Raw genomic sequence first — 17,347 nt, 5'->3', positions numbered from 1 at the left:
CCTTTTTCTTTGTATCTCCCAGAGTCTAGCACAAAGCTCTGCACACAGTAGATGGCTAATATACGTAATCCACTATCAAAGGTGAAGCAGTTAGAAATTCATAAAGGGAGAAAACTGAAACCTTAACAGGAAAAAACATAGAAAACTTGAGCAGAATCAGATAAATCAACAAGAAGATATTAAGTCTAGAAATGAAGGGCACCAGGAAATCAAAATGAGTCTAAGTAGGCTTGAATTTAATTATTAAAGAAAAATTTACACTTTACACAGCAGAAATAATTGGTAGAAAAGAAAACTTGAATCCAGTGATGAGTTTCTTTAGAGAAATGAAAGAGGGAACAATTGGTTAGCAATACAATTTTAGAGAAATGGACAATAATCTGGAAGAAGAGAATTAAAAAGCAAAAACATTAATAAAAGAACACATGATTTACATACAAGTGAAATGTTCTGATTTGAAAGATATGATGAGTATAGAAAACTGAAGGTTTTTAGAATTCCTAAAATAAAAGAAATCAAAACTTCTAAATATGAAAATGAAGTGAATAATATAAGAAAACTGTCTAGTTCAGATTACAGAAAACAAAGTGCCAATAAAAAATTTATAGTTCACTTTTAGGAAAAACCCTTATGAAAACTTCAAGATGTAAATTTGCTAAATTAAACAATTGCAAAGACAAAAAAACAAAATCTGCAAATTGCCAAGACAAATACCTTGAAATATAAAAGAAATGAAATTTGAATAACACAAGTGTCTTTAGGACTCATTGAAAATGCAGAAAGGAGTGGAATAATTTGACCTAAAGTACAAGAGTTCAAGATTCAACTGAAGGTGACATATTATACAAATCAAAACCAAATTATTAATGAAAAAATATAAACATTTCAATAGGAGAAGAATTTAAAACATTCCTTTGAAAAGAAAAATGACATGAGAAGAGATTAATTACCGAAGGTCACATTGTTAGTAGGGGTAAAACTGAGAATCCACCCCAGTTATTTAGCTGGGTCATTATTGTATTCGTCTCACCTACAGATATATTGTTCTCCAATCTGCACCAATATATGCAGGGTATTCTTGCTCTAGTCTTGTCTCTGTTACTTCCCATATCTTGACTCTCTTTGGTCATGTGGAGCCTGACTCCACTCTGTGACAAATTGCAAACTGTAAATGACTAAGATTTAACCTCTGTAGTTCTCCAGATTTCTCATTCCTCCATAACTTGTTGGACAAAGTACTGGATTTGACATTAAGTAATTTAAACTCAAAGACAAGAGCCCTGTCTCAACCAGTACCCTTAACTTTCCTTCCAATCCAAAGCTCAGGAAGGACATACAGTTCCATCTTTATGGAAAAGCTCTTCTTGCATTTCTAACTCTGAAACGCTTACAAAGCAGCCTCCATAATTCTTAACATACTTCACTGTACCATTTGCTTTGGAAACAATAGGAGTTATTTCTTTTCCCTTTGCTGTTATTATAAATAAATAGCACTTATGGAGTTCTATAATATTTCAAAGCACTTTACAAATATTATCTCATTTTGTCTTCATGACCCTGGAAGGTAGGTGCTTTTATATGCATTTTGCAGACAAGGACTCTTAGGTAGGTATTAAGGGGCTAGTCCCCAAGGCTATGAAGTATCTGAGGACATGTTTCAATTCAGATCTTCATGACTGGTGTAGATGTCTTTCCACACTGTGCTATCTAACTCCCTCTAATGAAGTTGCCTGGCAGAGGCTAATGCTGGCAAAGGTTTTTGTTTTTGTTTTTTCATTTTTGGAAACGCCTTCAAATACGTCTACAAGATTACACAGTAGAAGTGCTTATTATAGCATTAAAAAAACTTTCTTGCTGACTAGTCTCATATATGCAAAAGACTTCAATTGTGAAATACTAAACTAAAAAGTTCTGAGTGAATGTTTGCCTATTTCCTCCACCTGTAAGGCAGGTTTTAGAGACTGGAGTCTGGCTAATGGGTTTGAAAGTTTATCAAAAATTCTGCCATGAACTAGCATGAGCCGCTTTGTCTTTTACGATCACCAGTGCATGGGAGATTGTCTTAGAATCCTTCTAAGGAAAAGAAGAACAGGCTCCTATCAACAACAGGTTCAAAGTTAGCCATGGGATGAGGCTTACTTTCCCTTTCTTCCCTGTTGACTGCTTTGTCCTTTCAACTAGGGTGGGTCTTAAAGATTCCAAAGCACCACAATACTGTTTGCTCCCTCACCATTCACTGCCTGAGGGGTCCTAAAAAGAGAATGAGCATCTGTAACACACACCAGAGAAGCAATTATTCCTGTGCAAAAATGGAAAGTTGCTGGACATAGATCAGGAAATTTGTATGACACCGTCCTTACTCTTCCCCTCCTGTCCCCTGTTCTCACCACTCTCTAGGACCTAAGTTGCCTGAACAGAATATTCCTTAATTAATCTCAGTTGGATATGGGAATCTGTGCATAGGTTTTATCCTTTTCTTTTTCTGGCATAAAGATCCAGGCTACTGAACACAAGTATAATAGCACTAATTTAAATTTATGTGCATTTAGTAGGGTTAACACATAAATGGTGGAAAAGAACATCACTGTAGTTTTCTGCATAATCACAAGGAATGATAAGGTGCAGCAATACTTGCAGTTTGATGCTTTGGTCCCCAAACTCTGTGTCCCCAAACAAAGAAAAGCCAGGTTGAGAATCTGGACTGATCACATCTCCAGAGCTGAAGGTAAACAGTAGGATCCCTTATAGCAAAGACCCATACTTAAATTTGTCTACAAAGAGGCTAATAAAATCTTTAAGACATAAGAAATGAAGATACTCACATGGAAACTTTTTGTGCCATCAGACAATGCTTTATGTAGAAAGCTGTAATCAGGGCATTATACCAATGGAGCGCTTTTATGTTGATTTCTTGGACAATAACCAGTGCCTCTGCTGTAAACTCAGGATCTTGAGTCTCATATAAATGATAAAACCATTCTGGGAAATAATTCTGATAAGAAATGAATTGTGATTAGTTTCCCTACCCACTCCAGTAATTGGGACTTCATTTCTGGAGAAGTTCTACATCTGAATTTCTTCTCCACTTCCCTTCCTGTCTCTGCATTTAGGAAGCCAAAGAAAAATTGCACTACTAGGGCCACAAAGCAGGCATCAGGCCACTAACATTCTTTCAGTAGTTGCTTGACATCAGGAATGGAGGAGTCAGGTCTCCCCACCCCTTCTTTTTTTAGCTATATTCATCACAAAGAAAAAGGCAGCAAAAAACTCTTGGTAACTCAAGTGAATGAAGCTGTAGTCATTTTCACAGTCATTGTCTTTCTGAAAAATGTTCATGTCTAAGAAGGCAGACATTATCAGCTGCCTCTAGATCATGCCTTCTCAGACGCCTTTCAAACAGCAGTTACCTCTTCCAGATTCCCTAATAGCCAAATGACAAAGGCCCCTCCAAGTGCTGAGGTACAAAAATCTGATCATCAGATGTCATTAAATTGGAAAGATGACACATGAATAGGGCAGTCTGGTTTTCAGAGACTGGATGGGATCTAGTCCTCTCTCCATCTGTTGTTTCGGGCAAGTACAGACAATCCAGTTAATTAGGGGAACAGAACACATGGTGAATAGTGTGCAGTGGCCTTTTACTAAATTAAAGGCTTTTTCAGCTAGATTTTTATCTCTGAATAATCTGCAGAAATATTCCTTCCTATGCTTCACAGAGAAACCCAGAATCTGTACATGATGTGAATTTTCTAAGAAAGGACTAAATTTCTCCAGAGCAGTGGGTCTTTTAGTGAGCAGCAAAGAAGTTTCAGAGACCCTGGTTTTCCTTAGTAAGCTGCTCAGCAGGATGGGCGCTGCCTTCTGCAGTTTCCAGTCTTTACAGAGATCATATCTGTGCTTTAAAAGGGAATTTCAGTTCATCTAAATCATCAGTGATGTACAGGAGTCTTTGGCTGGGACATGATCTCTGTCATGGGAACCTGTGTGGCAATAAATTCAGAAAAACTGATTTCTCTGTCTCCTGATGGGTTCAGTTCTCTACAACTGAGACAGAAAACACAGGAGAATCTGTTCTGGTACAGTCTTTCCTCTGCCCAGTCCATTATCAGCTTGCTGGATAGGGTGGTTTTTCCAAACCAGTAGCCCCCTGTAGCACAACAGTTTGTGGCTGGGTACCTGTGTTTTGATTGGGATCCAATAATGACAGCTCTGTAGGTTGTCCTTATTCTTCTATGATCTTAACATGTATCCATCCATTGACTAGGAACTTAGCAGCAGCTGTGTGAATCTGTGGTAAAAGAGCTCATGCTCCTCAGGACGAGAGTTCCTGTCCCTTAGGAGTTGGAATTTCTCTCTCATTCATTCTCTGTACTTATTTCTTTCATATAAAGTCATAAGAAACACAGAGCAGAGATGTTCAAGATTAAATATGCTGAGGCATCTCTGGGAAGAGTTCCTGAGGTAATGGTTTGGCACCATTGCTCCAAGAGTCCCTTTGGAGGTGAAGTGCTACATTGGCTCTGCCTTCATCTTATTTATACCTTCTAAGGTGCAAGAAGAAGAAGCTCTGCCTCCACCTCAGCTTACCATAGCCTTGACAACATCTTAGCCCTGCTCAAAAGCCTTCAGCATCTCCACCTGACCCATAGGGTAGAGTCTAAGCTCAGCCTGGAATTCAATATCTTCCTATCTGTCCTTTTTTACTTCCTCTGAGCTTCCTCAAATTCATCCAGTACTTCCTACCTGACACTGCTTACTTTATGTTGTGTCACTCAGGTCAACAATTCCACTCCACAAATATCTATTAAATGTCTGCTCTATGCCACAGTTAGTTTGCTAAAGGTTGTAATATTAAGAAAGGCAAAAACAATTCCTGTTTACAGGAAGGCCACAATTTAACTCATCCAATTATTCTGGAGGGCCATTTGGAACTATGGCTAAAGAGCTATAAAACTGTGCATTGCCTTTGGTTGTGTAATTGCACTACTGGGTCTGAATCCAGCTCTTTTTGTGGTGACAAAGAACTGGAAATTGAGGGGATGTCCATCAATTGGGGAATGGCTGAATAAACTGTAGTACATATTGGTAATGGAATACTATTGTGCTATAAGAAATGATAAGCAAGATGATTTCAGAAAAAGCTGTAAAGACCTGCAGGAACTAATGTAGTGTGAAATAAGCAGAACTCCAAGAATACTGTACACAGTAACAGCAATATTATATGATGATCAACTGTGAAAACTTGGCTACTCTCAGCAATGCAATGATCAGAGATAATTCTGAAAGACTTATCACAGGGGATGCTCTCTATCTCCAGAGAAAGAACTGTTGGAATCAGGTAGATGTGGATCAAAACCTACTATTGTTCATATCAGTGTATCTATGGTTTTATTTTGGGAATTTGATTATGCATGAGTGTGCTCTTACAATAATGGTTAATATGGAAGTATGTTTTGCATAAAAATAAAATTAAAAAGATCACAATCTAAAAGGGGAAACAAAAAGTAAAGAGTTAAGTACAAAAAGATATTGCCAGCAGCAATTGGAGATAATCTCAGCAGAAGAACTCTAACATGGGGGCAATGAGAAAAGCTTCTTGCAGAAGGTGGGATTTTAGTTGACTGTCTTAAGATCTGGATCTCCATCCAATGAACCATGTACCTGCCCCTGTAAGGGATATTCTTTTGCAAATCTTCTTTCAACACTGAAATCTCTTTGAGTATGTTTCCCTTTCCCCTTCCTATTTCACATGCAGGGCTTCAATATAATGATTCGCCTATAGAGATATTGGTTGATAAATAAAGTGAACTGAGAAGGAGAAATGGAGCAGATTTCCTCATTTTTAAATTCACTGAACTTGGGAAGTTCTTGTTTCAGTTGTCAGGGAAAAGGAATTGAAATTAGTCCCTCATTACTTCTCTCATGACTATTATATTAGCCTCTTAGCATCTCACTTCAAATGTATTCCCTCTCCATTTACCATACTACTACAAAAGTGTTATTGCTAAAGCACTGGTCTGATCAGATCATTCCTCTCATCAATGAGCTTCAGCAGTTCTCTGTTACCATTAAGTATCAATACAGTATTGGCCTGATCATTTCATTCTTACTAACAGAAACACTGCCAGTATTTTTTTATCTTGCCCTCATATAAAAGTATATTGTCTACTATGATCCAAAGACTTCAATTTACTAAATGTTTGGGGAAGTGGCCTAGGTTCCTGTGGCATATCTCCTTAAATTTTATGAACTGGGTCCCATTAATAGATTATCTGAGGTCCAGGGTGATAGATGGAAAAACAAACAACTTATTTTATCCACAGCCAGTCTTGTCATCATCTACAAATCTTTCATGTCTTGGTTCTTTTTCTTGCTTCTTGTAATCATTTTCCTTCTCGATTCTTCTGGAGTATCTGCAATATAAATGGATATAGCCTTAGAGGGACTCAGAAAAGCATTTAACTTAACTTTCCTTCTTTCATTCTCTTTCTTTCTTCCTTCCTTCCCTTAGAATCAATTCTAAGATGAAAGAAAGGCAAGGGCTAAGCAATAGGAGTTAAGTGACTTGCCCAGGGTCACATAAATAGGAGGTATCTAATATCAGATTTAAATCCACATCCTTTCATCTCCAAGGCCTGGTGCTTTATCCACTTTGCTACTTAGCTACCTCAAAAAATTTGTTTCTAAAGGGAATATCTTGATTCTTCTGACCTATATTCATTCTACAATGCTAAACACTGGGCAGAAAGAAAAAGAGACTGATGGGTTACAGAAGATTTCTTAGAAGGGGGGCACTTAATCTGGGTCTCAAGGGAGTAGGAGGATTCTTCTGTACTGCCCAGATAGAGGAAGGAAGAGGATCCAGAGCCCTTTTGTCACCAGCTAAGTAGATGCTTGGATTAATGTTGTTATCTTGTTGGTTCTTCTATTTCTAGTTTAAGTGAATTAATGGGCAATTTTAAATTTTTTAATGACTAATTCCAGATTTTCAAACTGGAGACACATCATCAAGAAGGCAAAGCTATTCGACACCCACCAGGGTTCTTAAACAGTTGACGAGCATAGCTTATGGTTTAACTTCAGGGTTTCCTGGCAACACTGAGCAAATCTGAGAATCCTGAAATGGGGTCATAAATAACATATTACTGTTTCAAAGAACCTACCTCATCGTATCCACTTTAGAACTTTCACTGACAATTCTTGCTCTTTCCTGTTGTTTCTCTTCTCCCAGATTGAAAGTACCTAAGAATCAAATCCTAGATGGGATTGGGCAGAGGTACTCAGAGGGCATGGGGCAGTCTCAAGTTCTCTGCATACCTACAGGATAACCTTTCCATAACGACTCTGTAAGGTTATTGTATGGAACCAGATTCTTTCTCATCCCTGCTATTGTGCATGCTATCTGATTGACTTCTTGCTAATTAACACTTGTTTTAAAAATCAAAGGAACTTCACCCCTGCTATGGACTCAGCATAGACTACAGAGAATTGTTCTAAATTTGGCAGTCTTAATAATTTTCTTTCTGGGACATTTTCCTTGTGCTGAGATATAACCAATCAAACCTTGGCCCATTTAATTTCACCTCCTCCTTTCTCCACTGGTCCCCTCCAACCTTTTTCCTTTCCTCAACCACAGCTGAAATTTCTTACATTACTTTTATTCTCCCAGATTAACCATTTATACTTCTCTTTAATTCTTCCCCTACCTATTGGCACCTCCTGAATATTCTCTTTCCTCCAACAAACTTTCTTCATGGCCCAAATGCTCTTCTGCTCCAGTAACAGGGAACAGTTACTAAACTCTACTCCTTCCATCTTGATTGTGAGAAGAAAACATAAAGGTCACCTTCTCTCCTTATTTTAGATCTATATCATGTGTTGTTATGTTGATAATAACAGATATTTTGGGGAAGCAGATAATTATTCCAGGGCCAGTAACCTTCAAGTCACTTCTTTTCACTGACACTGTCTGACAGGCTTCAGTGAGAAAGGAGGGGGTTAGACACTCCTGGCTCTCAAACCCCTTCCCCCAAGCAGTTGAGGTTTCAGTTGGAAAATGGAGACAATCTGAGGTACTTCTAGCAAGGTCTGTTGAGGCAGAACTCTAATGATGTTCCCCTTTTCTTTAACTTATATTCCTCACAGGTCTGATAGAGGAATAAGTAGAAGCTAGTTATCTATGTTGAGGACTGAGATGGATCTGATCTTCTTAAAACTGGCAGCTGAGAGGATTCAAGCTAGGATGGTAACTATGAGTTGTGATTATCCCCAAATAATTCCCAGGCACAGATATTGTAGGTAAAGCTTTTATTAAGAAGGAAAGGGAAAAGCTAGAGGGGGTAATTAGGTTTAGGATGAGGGAAAGGTAACCCTTATCTATTAGATTGAAGCTGCCCTTCCTCCCCTCAGGAGGGGGTGAAGGCACTTGGCTAAACTGGCTCTCTTGCTAATAGTGAATATATCTAATCTCTAAATCACTAAATAATCGTTGTATTGATGTTGATAAGGACTAACCCTATTAAACAGGCTAATTCCTGAGTAAAAATCACGATGGCTTTTGCCACAATGGCCACTCAGGTGAACCCCCCCAAGTCAGGAGCACTAAGCAGTGATCCGCTCACCTCAACCCCCAGAAAGCAACTGTCTAAACCCTTCTCAACTGTCCCCTCACCCAAAGTTCTCCAGGGTGGCTCCCCTGGAATTCTGGGTGAGGCCGACCCTGTATTTTTGCAGGGATTCCATGCTGCTATCTCTATATTACAGTGTCCCAATGGGATCTTCTTATCTTAAAAAGTCAGCAATCAATTATTGAATATCTATTAGACACTTATCATGTGCCAAGCACTGGGCTAGATACTAGGGAATACAAACAAAATAAAATAGAGGAGAATAACTTGTCAATATAAAATCTCTACAAAGTGAATACAAAGTAATTTTGGTATGGGAGAAGCCCTAGAAGCTGAGTAGTTCAGGAAAGGCTTCATGTAGGACCTGAAGCAAACTAGAATTTCTAAGAAGTAGATGTGAAAATGGAGTACATAGTCCATCTACAAGCACCTTCAGATATTAAAGTTCATCTTTATTTCTTTTTATTTTTTTTAACCCTTACCTTCCATTTTAGAATTAATACTGTATATTGGTTCTAAGGCAGAAGAGTGGTAAGTGCTAGGCAATGGGGGTTAGTGACATGCCCAGGGTTACACCGCTAGGAAGCTGAGGTCAGAGTTGAACCCAGGAATTCCTGTCTCTGGTCCTGGCTTTCAATCTACTGAGCCACCCAGGTGCCCCTCATTTTTATTTCTTTAAAGGAGCACTTTCCTTATGAATCTATACAAGTTATTTGTGGACTTTAGTAGCCTCATCTCCAAATATTTCATGCATTTTGTGATTATTTTTAATGAGATTTCTTTTTCAATTATTGGATTTTGGATTTTGTTATTATTATACAGAAATGCTGTTGATTTTATGGGTTTATTTTTTTAGCCTGCAGCTTTGACAAATCGATTGTTTGATTAGTATGCTAAATATACACAGTGGGCCTTTAAAAAATCACAAAAAAGTATCTTCCTTACTATTAAGCAGTATCATCAAAATAATCTTGTACTGGCTAAGAAATAGAATGGTAGACAAATGGAATAGATTAGATATATAATATATAGGGATAAATGACTTTAGTACCCTAGTGTTTGATAAACTCAGAGACCTCAGCTTTTGGGGTAAGAACTCACTATTTGAAGAAAACTGGAAAATAGCATGGTAGAAACCAGATCTAGACCAATATCTTACACTAAAGTGTGAGATACTATGATAAGGTCAAAATGAGTATATGATTTAGATATAGAGTGATACCCAAAGTAAATTAGGGTAATATGGAATAGTTTACCTGGCAGATCTATGGAGAAGGGAAGAATTTATGACCAAAGAAGAGACGGAGAACATTCTAAGATGTAAAATGAATAATTTTGATTACATTAAATTGGAAAGCTTTTGTACAAACAACACCAATGTAAACGAGATTAGAAGGGAGACAACAAACTGGGAAAGGGTTTTTTCTAGCAAATTTCTCTGATAAAGCTCTAATTTTTCAAATTTATAGAGACCTAAGTCAAATTTATGAGAATGTAAATTATTCCCCAATTGACAAATGGTCAAAGGATATGAACAATTTTCAGACGAAGAAATCAAAACCATCAATAATTATATGAAAAAATGTTCTAAATTATTCTGGATTAGAGAAATGCAAATTAGAAAAACAGAGAAGTACCCTCTCATACCTATCAGACTGGCTAATATGATAGTAAAGGAAAGTGATAAATGTTTGAATGGACATGGCAAAATGGGGATACTAATACATATTGTGACCTAATTCAACCATTCTGAAGGCCAATTGCAACTATGCCCAAATGGCAATAAAATTGTGCATACTCTTTGATCTTATAATAAGGCTACTAGGTCTGTAACCCAAAGAGATTATAAAAAAAGGGGAGGAGGGGCAGCTGGGTAGCTCAGTGGAGTAAGAGTCAGGCCTAGAGACAGGAGGTCCTAGGTTCAAACCCGGCCTCAGCCACTTCCCAGCTGTGTGACCCTGGGCAAGTCACTTGACCCCCATTGCCCACCCTTACCAATCTTCCACCTATGAGACAATACACCGAAGTACAAGGGTTTAAAAAAAAAAAAGGGGGAGGAGACCTCCTTGTACAAAAATATTCATGGTAGGTCTTTTTGTGGTGGCAAAGAATTGGAAATTGAGGTGATGTCCTTCAGTTAGGGAATGGCTGAATAAATTGTGGTTTAAGTTGGTGATGGAATACAGAATGATTTTAGAAAAAGTTGAAAAGATCTATATGAACTGATACAAGGTGAAATAAGCAGAATTGGAAGAATATTGTACTGAGTAACAACAATACTGTATGTCAATCAACTATGAAAGACTTAGCTACTCTCAGAAATATAAAAGTGGGGGGGAACTTTTTGAGTTCACCTGTCCAAACTGCAATTTCAAATTGCCAGTGAGCCCCTTCCATTACCCCCAAAGAGGGGAGGGGAGGAAGTGCTCACTTTGGGTGGTTGGACAGAGGGGTGGGACATGCAAAAAATGTTCTCAGCTGGGAAGAGGGGGACTGGAGCATTTCCCCCTCTCCTCATGTGTGCCAATAGTTCTCCAAAGCTGGTCTAGGAGAATTCTGAAGGATTTATGTCAGAATGCTCTCCACCTCCAGAGAAAGAACTGTTGGAGTCAAGATGCAGAACAAAGCAAGAATTTTTTCACAATAGTTTATGTTTTTATTTTGGGGTTTTGGTTTTATGAATGTATTCTCTTACAACAATGACCACTATGGAAGTATGGTTTGCATGATAATACATGTTTAACTCAGATTAAATTGCTTACCATCTACAATCCAACTTAATGGACTTTTCTACTAGCAGCAATGCAATGATTCAGAACAATTCTTAGGATCTTATGAGAAAGAGCGCTATCCACATTCAGAGTAAGAACGGTGGGAGTAGAAACACAGAAGAAAAACAACTGTTTGAACACATGGGTTGATGGGGATATGATTTGGGATGTAGACTCTAAACAACCACCCCAGTGCAACTATCAATAATATGGAAATAGATCTTGATCAAAGATACATGTAAAACCCAGTGGAATTGCTCTGGCTGGGGGGGGGGGTGTTTGAGGGGAGGGAAAGAACATGAATCATGTAACCATGGAAAAATATTCTTAAAAAAACCACAAAACAAATTGCTTACCATCTCTGGGAAGGGGGATGGAGGAAGGGAAGGAGGATGGAGGAAGGGAAGGAGGGAGGCAATTTGTATCTTATAATTTCGGAAAAACGTATGTTGAAAATTGTCATTACCCATAATTGGGAAAATAAAATATATTTGAATAAGGAAAAAAAGAGTAGATGGAAAAATGTTTCTTCCTTCTGATGTCTATTATTGTCCTGTAAATCTTGTTACCCCTCATTCCATCCCTTTTATTTCTATTGTCCCTCACTCTTTTTTTTTTTTTTTTTAAGTTTTACCCTCTGTTTTAGAATCCGTATCAAGTATCTTTTCCAAGGCAGAAGAGTGGTATGGTAAGGGCTAGGTAAATGGGCTTAAGTGTCTAAGGTTACATTTGAACCGGCACCTTCCCCATCACCAGGTGTGGCTCTCTACCCTCTGAGGCACTTAGGCACTCTTTTGCCCCTCACTCTTAAATATGTCAATTTTGGTGTTTGGGGAGGATAGTATTGCTCCTTGGTTGAAATTTTCGCTCATTCTTAGTCACGTAGTCTGTCCGGGTCCCCGGTCTTTCTTCCCCATTTACCATGAAATCACTTCTCTTGGTCGATGCTCCTCCCACTCTTCTGGGTGATTCCCCAGCACTTTACGCTTCAAATTCCTCCAAATAATATTCATTGCGTTTTCATCATCTCCCGTCACTGGAGAAATCATTGTCAAATGATGAAGGGAGGAAGAGAGAAAAGGAAGAAGATAGGGAAGGGGTCAGGCCGTTGGAAGCGTGGAAGTAGGAGAGGGAATACCAAGAGAGAGCCTTTACCTTGCAATCCTTCAGCTCCGCTCGCTCGTTTAGCTCCCTCAGACTCGTCTTACAGATGTTCAAAGGCAGCTCCCAGGCCTCCATGAAAACGGACCAGGAGTTCCGCATTTCTGTGAGATCAGCACCATCCAAGCGGCCCCGGAGGATGCCCGGCCCAGGGGTATGGTTCTGCAGATAAATCTTAAATTTCTTCAGTTCCTCCAGCGTCGAACAAGCCTGCAGCTGACGCTCTTGCGGAGAAGAAGCTCTTCCCCAGGCTCTGGTTCGGCTCTCCTCTGGGCTCTGACATTTCCCTCCTAAGGAACCTGAGCCACGCCACCAGAATCTCCCGGACTTCATTTTCCTCTTCTGTGACAGGAAGAGTCCTTGAGGCTAGCTGTTCTCCCGGTGTCTTTGTCTTCAAAAATCACCTTTTTTCACCACCTGCCTTATCCTTCCGTACTCCCTTCCCCCAGCCCAAGCTCCAGGCTCTTTCCGACTCTCTTTTAGATTGGGACCAGGCCAGGGACTAAGTGATACTAGAGGAAAGAGAAGGGGAAAGTGAAGCGGCCAGCTCTAGGGGCCGGCAGCACCAGGTATAAGGGTCCAGGCCACGCCCTCTGAAACTCGGAGCCAATGATCCAGGACCCGGAGAAACCTGCCGGCCTTTCAGTTCTCACGGAGACCGCGGGCCGTGGAGTGGGGTGGTGGGGGTGGAGCAGTGCCTGCCTAGGGCGAGAGGCGAGGATTCTTTTGTTCTTCCAAATGAACTTTGCTACTTTTTTCTAGTTCTATGAAATAATTTTTGGGTAGTTCGATTGCTATGGCATTAAATAGGCAAATATTTAAGTAGAGTTGTCATTTTCACTGAGAGCCAGTCCTATGTCCAATAAATGACTGCTGTAGCCCTTTCACATTACAAGGGTTTTCCTGAAACTGGAAACAAAGGCAGGTAACTCAATGAATACAAAAGGATGATCCCTCCCCCTACTGAATGCAGGGTGTGCCCTGGCCCCCTTTACCCCACGCTCCCATTGGGCTGCTGGGCAGAGTGATGAATGAAGTGACGACTGTCCTCAGCTTGTGTAGAGAGGGGGAGGAGAGTGGCCTGGGCACTCTGCTCTCCTTCAGTTCTGTGTGCTTGCCTTATCCTCAGTGTGCTCCCATTGGGCTGCTAGGTGTAGAGCTGGGGATCTGAAAACATGTCATCAGGTATGGTAGAGAGGGGGAAGGGAGTAGGTCAGCTGAGGCCCTCTGCCTTTCTAGTAATGAACTCTGGGGGGGGGGGGTGACTGCATGCCCAAAGAAAGTGCTCTTCGGGCCACCTCTGGCACTCATGCTATAGGTTCGCAATCACTGATCTAGGCCATGCCTCCTGGAACTTTGAGCCAATGAGTAACTAGGGGGTGCCTTCCACTAACTTTTTGTTTTCCCCATTCTATGGGCCAAAAGTGAGGAAATGAGAAGTCTGAATGAGAATAAGAAGTTAGCTTCTTAAAATTTTTAAACATTTATTTTATTTTAATAGATTTTATAGAATTTATTTACAAGTTTCTCAACTCCTTCCTTCTCTCCCCACAGCATAGAAGATATCGTCTGGGTGACAGACATGCTAATACAAATTATGTCTTTCATGTTTCCTTTTGTTCAGTTCATTTTTTAGAGGTAAAATTCACTATTTATTCTTGAAACTTTACAACTATGGCTATGTATGATGCCTTCGTTCTACTCATTTTGCCATTCATTATCCTATGTAGTTCTTTCCATCAGTATTATTCCATCAAAGCCATATACTACAATTTGTTTAGCTATTCCCTAACAAATGAGAATCCCCTCGATTTCCAGTTCTTTGCCACCACAAAGAAAGCTGCTATAAATACTTTGGAACATAAAGATTCCTTTCCTTTTTCCTGATCTTCTTTAGAAACAGACCCAGCAACAGTACTCCTGGGTCCGAGGGAATAAAGTATTATACTCTTTGGGTATAATTCCATATTGCTTTCCAAAATGGTTGGATTAGTTCACAGTTCTACCAACAGTGTATTAGTGTCCCCATTTTCCCATATCCTTTCCAATATTTGTCATTTTAACTGATCTGATGGGTGTGAGACGATGTCTCAAAATTGTTTTCATCTGCATTTCTCTAATCAGTAGTGGGTTAGAGTATTTTTTCTAGGGTCTCAGGAAAGTCTAAAGGTCTACAGATCACTCTTTGAGAATGGTTGTATTCTAGCTATTCACCGACCTTCACTCTGAGTTCTTCACCCAATGCAAGCCAGAATTTTTCCAGAAATTGAAGTCAAGTTCACAGGTTGATAATTTTCAGATTTCATTCTCATTCCTTTCTTGAAACTTAAGACCACATTGGCCCTTCTTCACTCCTACAACACTTATCCTGTGCTCTTCAATCCTTCCAAATCACTCATAGTGTCATAAAAGTCATGTCCAGGGGACAGCGGGGTGGCTCAGTGGATTGAGAGCCAGACCTAGAGACAGGAGGTCCTAGGTTCAAATCTGGCCTCAGACATTTCCTATCTGTGTGACCCTGGGCAAGCCCCCATTGCCTAGCCCTTACCACTCTTCTGCCTTGGAGCCAATATACAGTATTGACTCCAAGATGGAAGGTAAGGGTTTAAAAAAAAAAGGCATGTCCATCAATTTTTTCTGTACCTGAGGATGTTGTTTAGTTCTCTCTTAGGGACTTGAAATCAGCAAATAGTATCCAACTGCCCTTGATCTTTTACTTTTCTTTCCTATCTACTAAAAATTAGCCATTTTTTGTTCTAACCTTCTCAAGACAAAGGATTTTCTAATTGGCAGAGAAATTAAGAGCCAAATAATAATTAAGCTTATAAGTAGGAGATGGCATTGGGGAAAGATACCCTAAGGCAGTGATGGGCAACCTTTTGAGCTTGGTGTGTCAAAATTCACCAAAAAACCGAGCATACCTTGGGTGGTGTGTCACTTTGAGAAAAAAATAGCATAAGTCTGCATGCGGCCTCATATTTCTCTGTATGCTGCCACATGCAGCCCTGTGTCATCGAAAATGGCTACATGTGTCAATGCTGACATATGTGTCATAGGTTTGCCATCAAGGCCCTAAGCTGAGTTCTCTGTCCTCTCGTGAGCTTTGTGGTTCTATCTTTGGATAGAACTCTCCTTTGTCAGATTGGCATCACCTTACAACCAGATATGAGATAATTCATTCATCCTTTTGGGTATTTTAGGAATGAAGGGGGCACATCCCATGCTGGCAGCTCCACTGAGCTTCATGTATGATGTGGCTATTGTAGGGAACATTTTGATTCTGACTGTGATCTGGGTGGACCGTACTCTACATGAGTCCATATACCTCTTCCTGTGCACTCTGGCAGCTGTGACATCATCATGGCTACCTACTTAGTAGCTCCCAAGATATTGAGCATCTTCTGGTAAGGTGATGGTGTCATCACATTTACTTCCTGCTTTGCCCAGATGTATGTTGTCTATGGAACTGTTACTACTGACACAAGAGTGATGCTAGCCATGGCCTTTGATGACTATGTGGCTATCTGCAAACCCCTGTACTACGAAACCATACTTATACACAAGATCATATTGGAAATAGGCATCGCTATCATGGTTAGAGCTATTCTAATCATGACTCCCTCCTCTGAGCTGGAAGTGTTACTTGCTAATTTTTATTTGCTTATTCCACCCACATAGAACCTCATCATTTGTTGCCTGAGGATTAAGAAGATCCTGTGGTGAATGTTAGGTGTGCCGGGGAATTGCTGGTGCATTGTGTCAAGGTTCAAATGATAGAAGTCATGTGTGAGGGCTTAATTACTAGGTACTATAAGACCAGGATAGGGGTGGAGAATAGAACTGTAATTTTGTTTGTTTAAGGACCTCTCAGATAAGGAAACTTCCTTTACTGATACAGGTTTGTATCTCCTCTGCAAATTGTAGTATTAGAGGGTTTCCCAAATTAGTGAGTTTACATAACTTGTCATAGCTGGTATGTGTCAGGAAACTTTAAGAAGACTTCCTGACTTCAATATCAGCTCCATATCCACTAGGAAATACAACCACAATTATGATCAGACTAAGGAAAAAGCCTTCTAGACATAGAGGAAACTATGATCCTTCTTTTGTAGGGATATCCATCTTCTTGGAAAATACAGTTTAACATTTTGGGAAGTCATTTGTATACTGATTAATGGAACAAATTATCGAGAATTATGTTTTTTGTTTAGGAGTGAATTTAATTGACCAACTTTGTATTTCTTCATTGGAGATAGTGAAATAGAGAGTGTGACCACTTTTCATGGGTATTGAAGAGGAGTTTCATATTTCAATGAGAGGATGAAAAAGATTGCCTTTAGTATCATAGAATTAGTACCGATTTTTTGATTTTAGGAGTTGGAGGGAATCTCAGTGGTTCTTTAGTACTAATTCTAAGTACAAAAAATTTCTCTATACCTGAATTCTGATAAGTCATCAGTCATCCTATTTTTGAAGAGCTCCATTGATGAGAACCCCTCTCTACTTTGCTTGGTAGTGCATTCCACTTTTAGACAGTGTAAGTCACTAGGAAATTTTCTCAAATGTTGAACATTTCATGTTCAAACTTTCCCAGTCTCCTAATTCTTCCCTTTGGAAGAATCATGGAGCTAGAGAACTCTAGACCTTGAAAGTAAAATAAATTTAATAATATACAGAATTTGAACTTTATCTAGAAAAATCAGTATTTACCACTCCTAATGAAGCTAAGGTTATTGGATTCAAATTTATCTGTCTAGAGTTATGAGAATCTCTTAATCCTACCTGTGA

This window comes from Gracilinanus agilis, chromosome 3, assembly GCF_016433145.1.
Source record: "Gracilinanus agilis isolate LMUSP501 chromosome 3, AgileGrace, whole genome shotgun sequence".
Taxonomy (NCBI): domain Eukaryota; kingdom Metazoa; phylum Chordata; class Mammalia; order Didelphimorphia; family Didelphidae; genus Gracilinanus; species Gracilinanus agilis.
Note: the sequence above shows the minus strand (reverse complement) of the source record.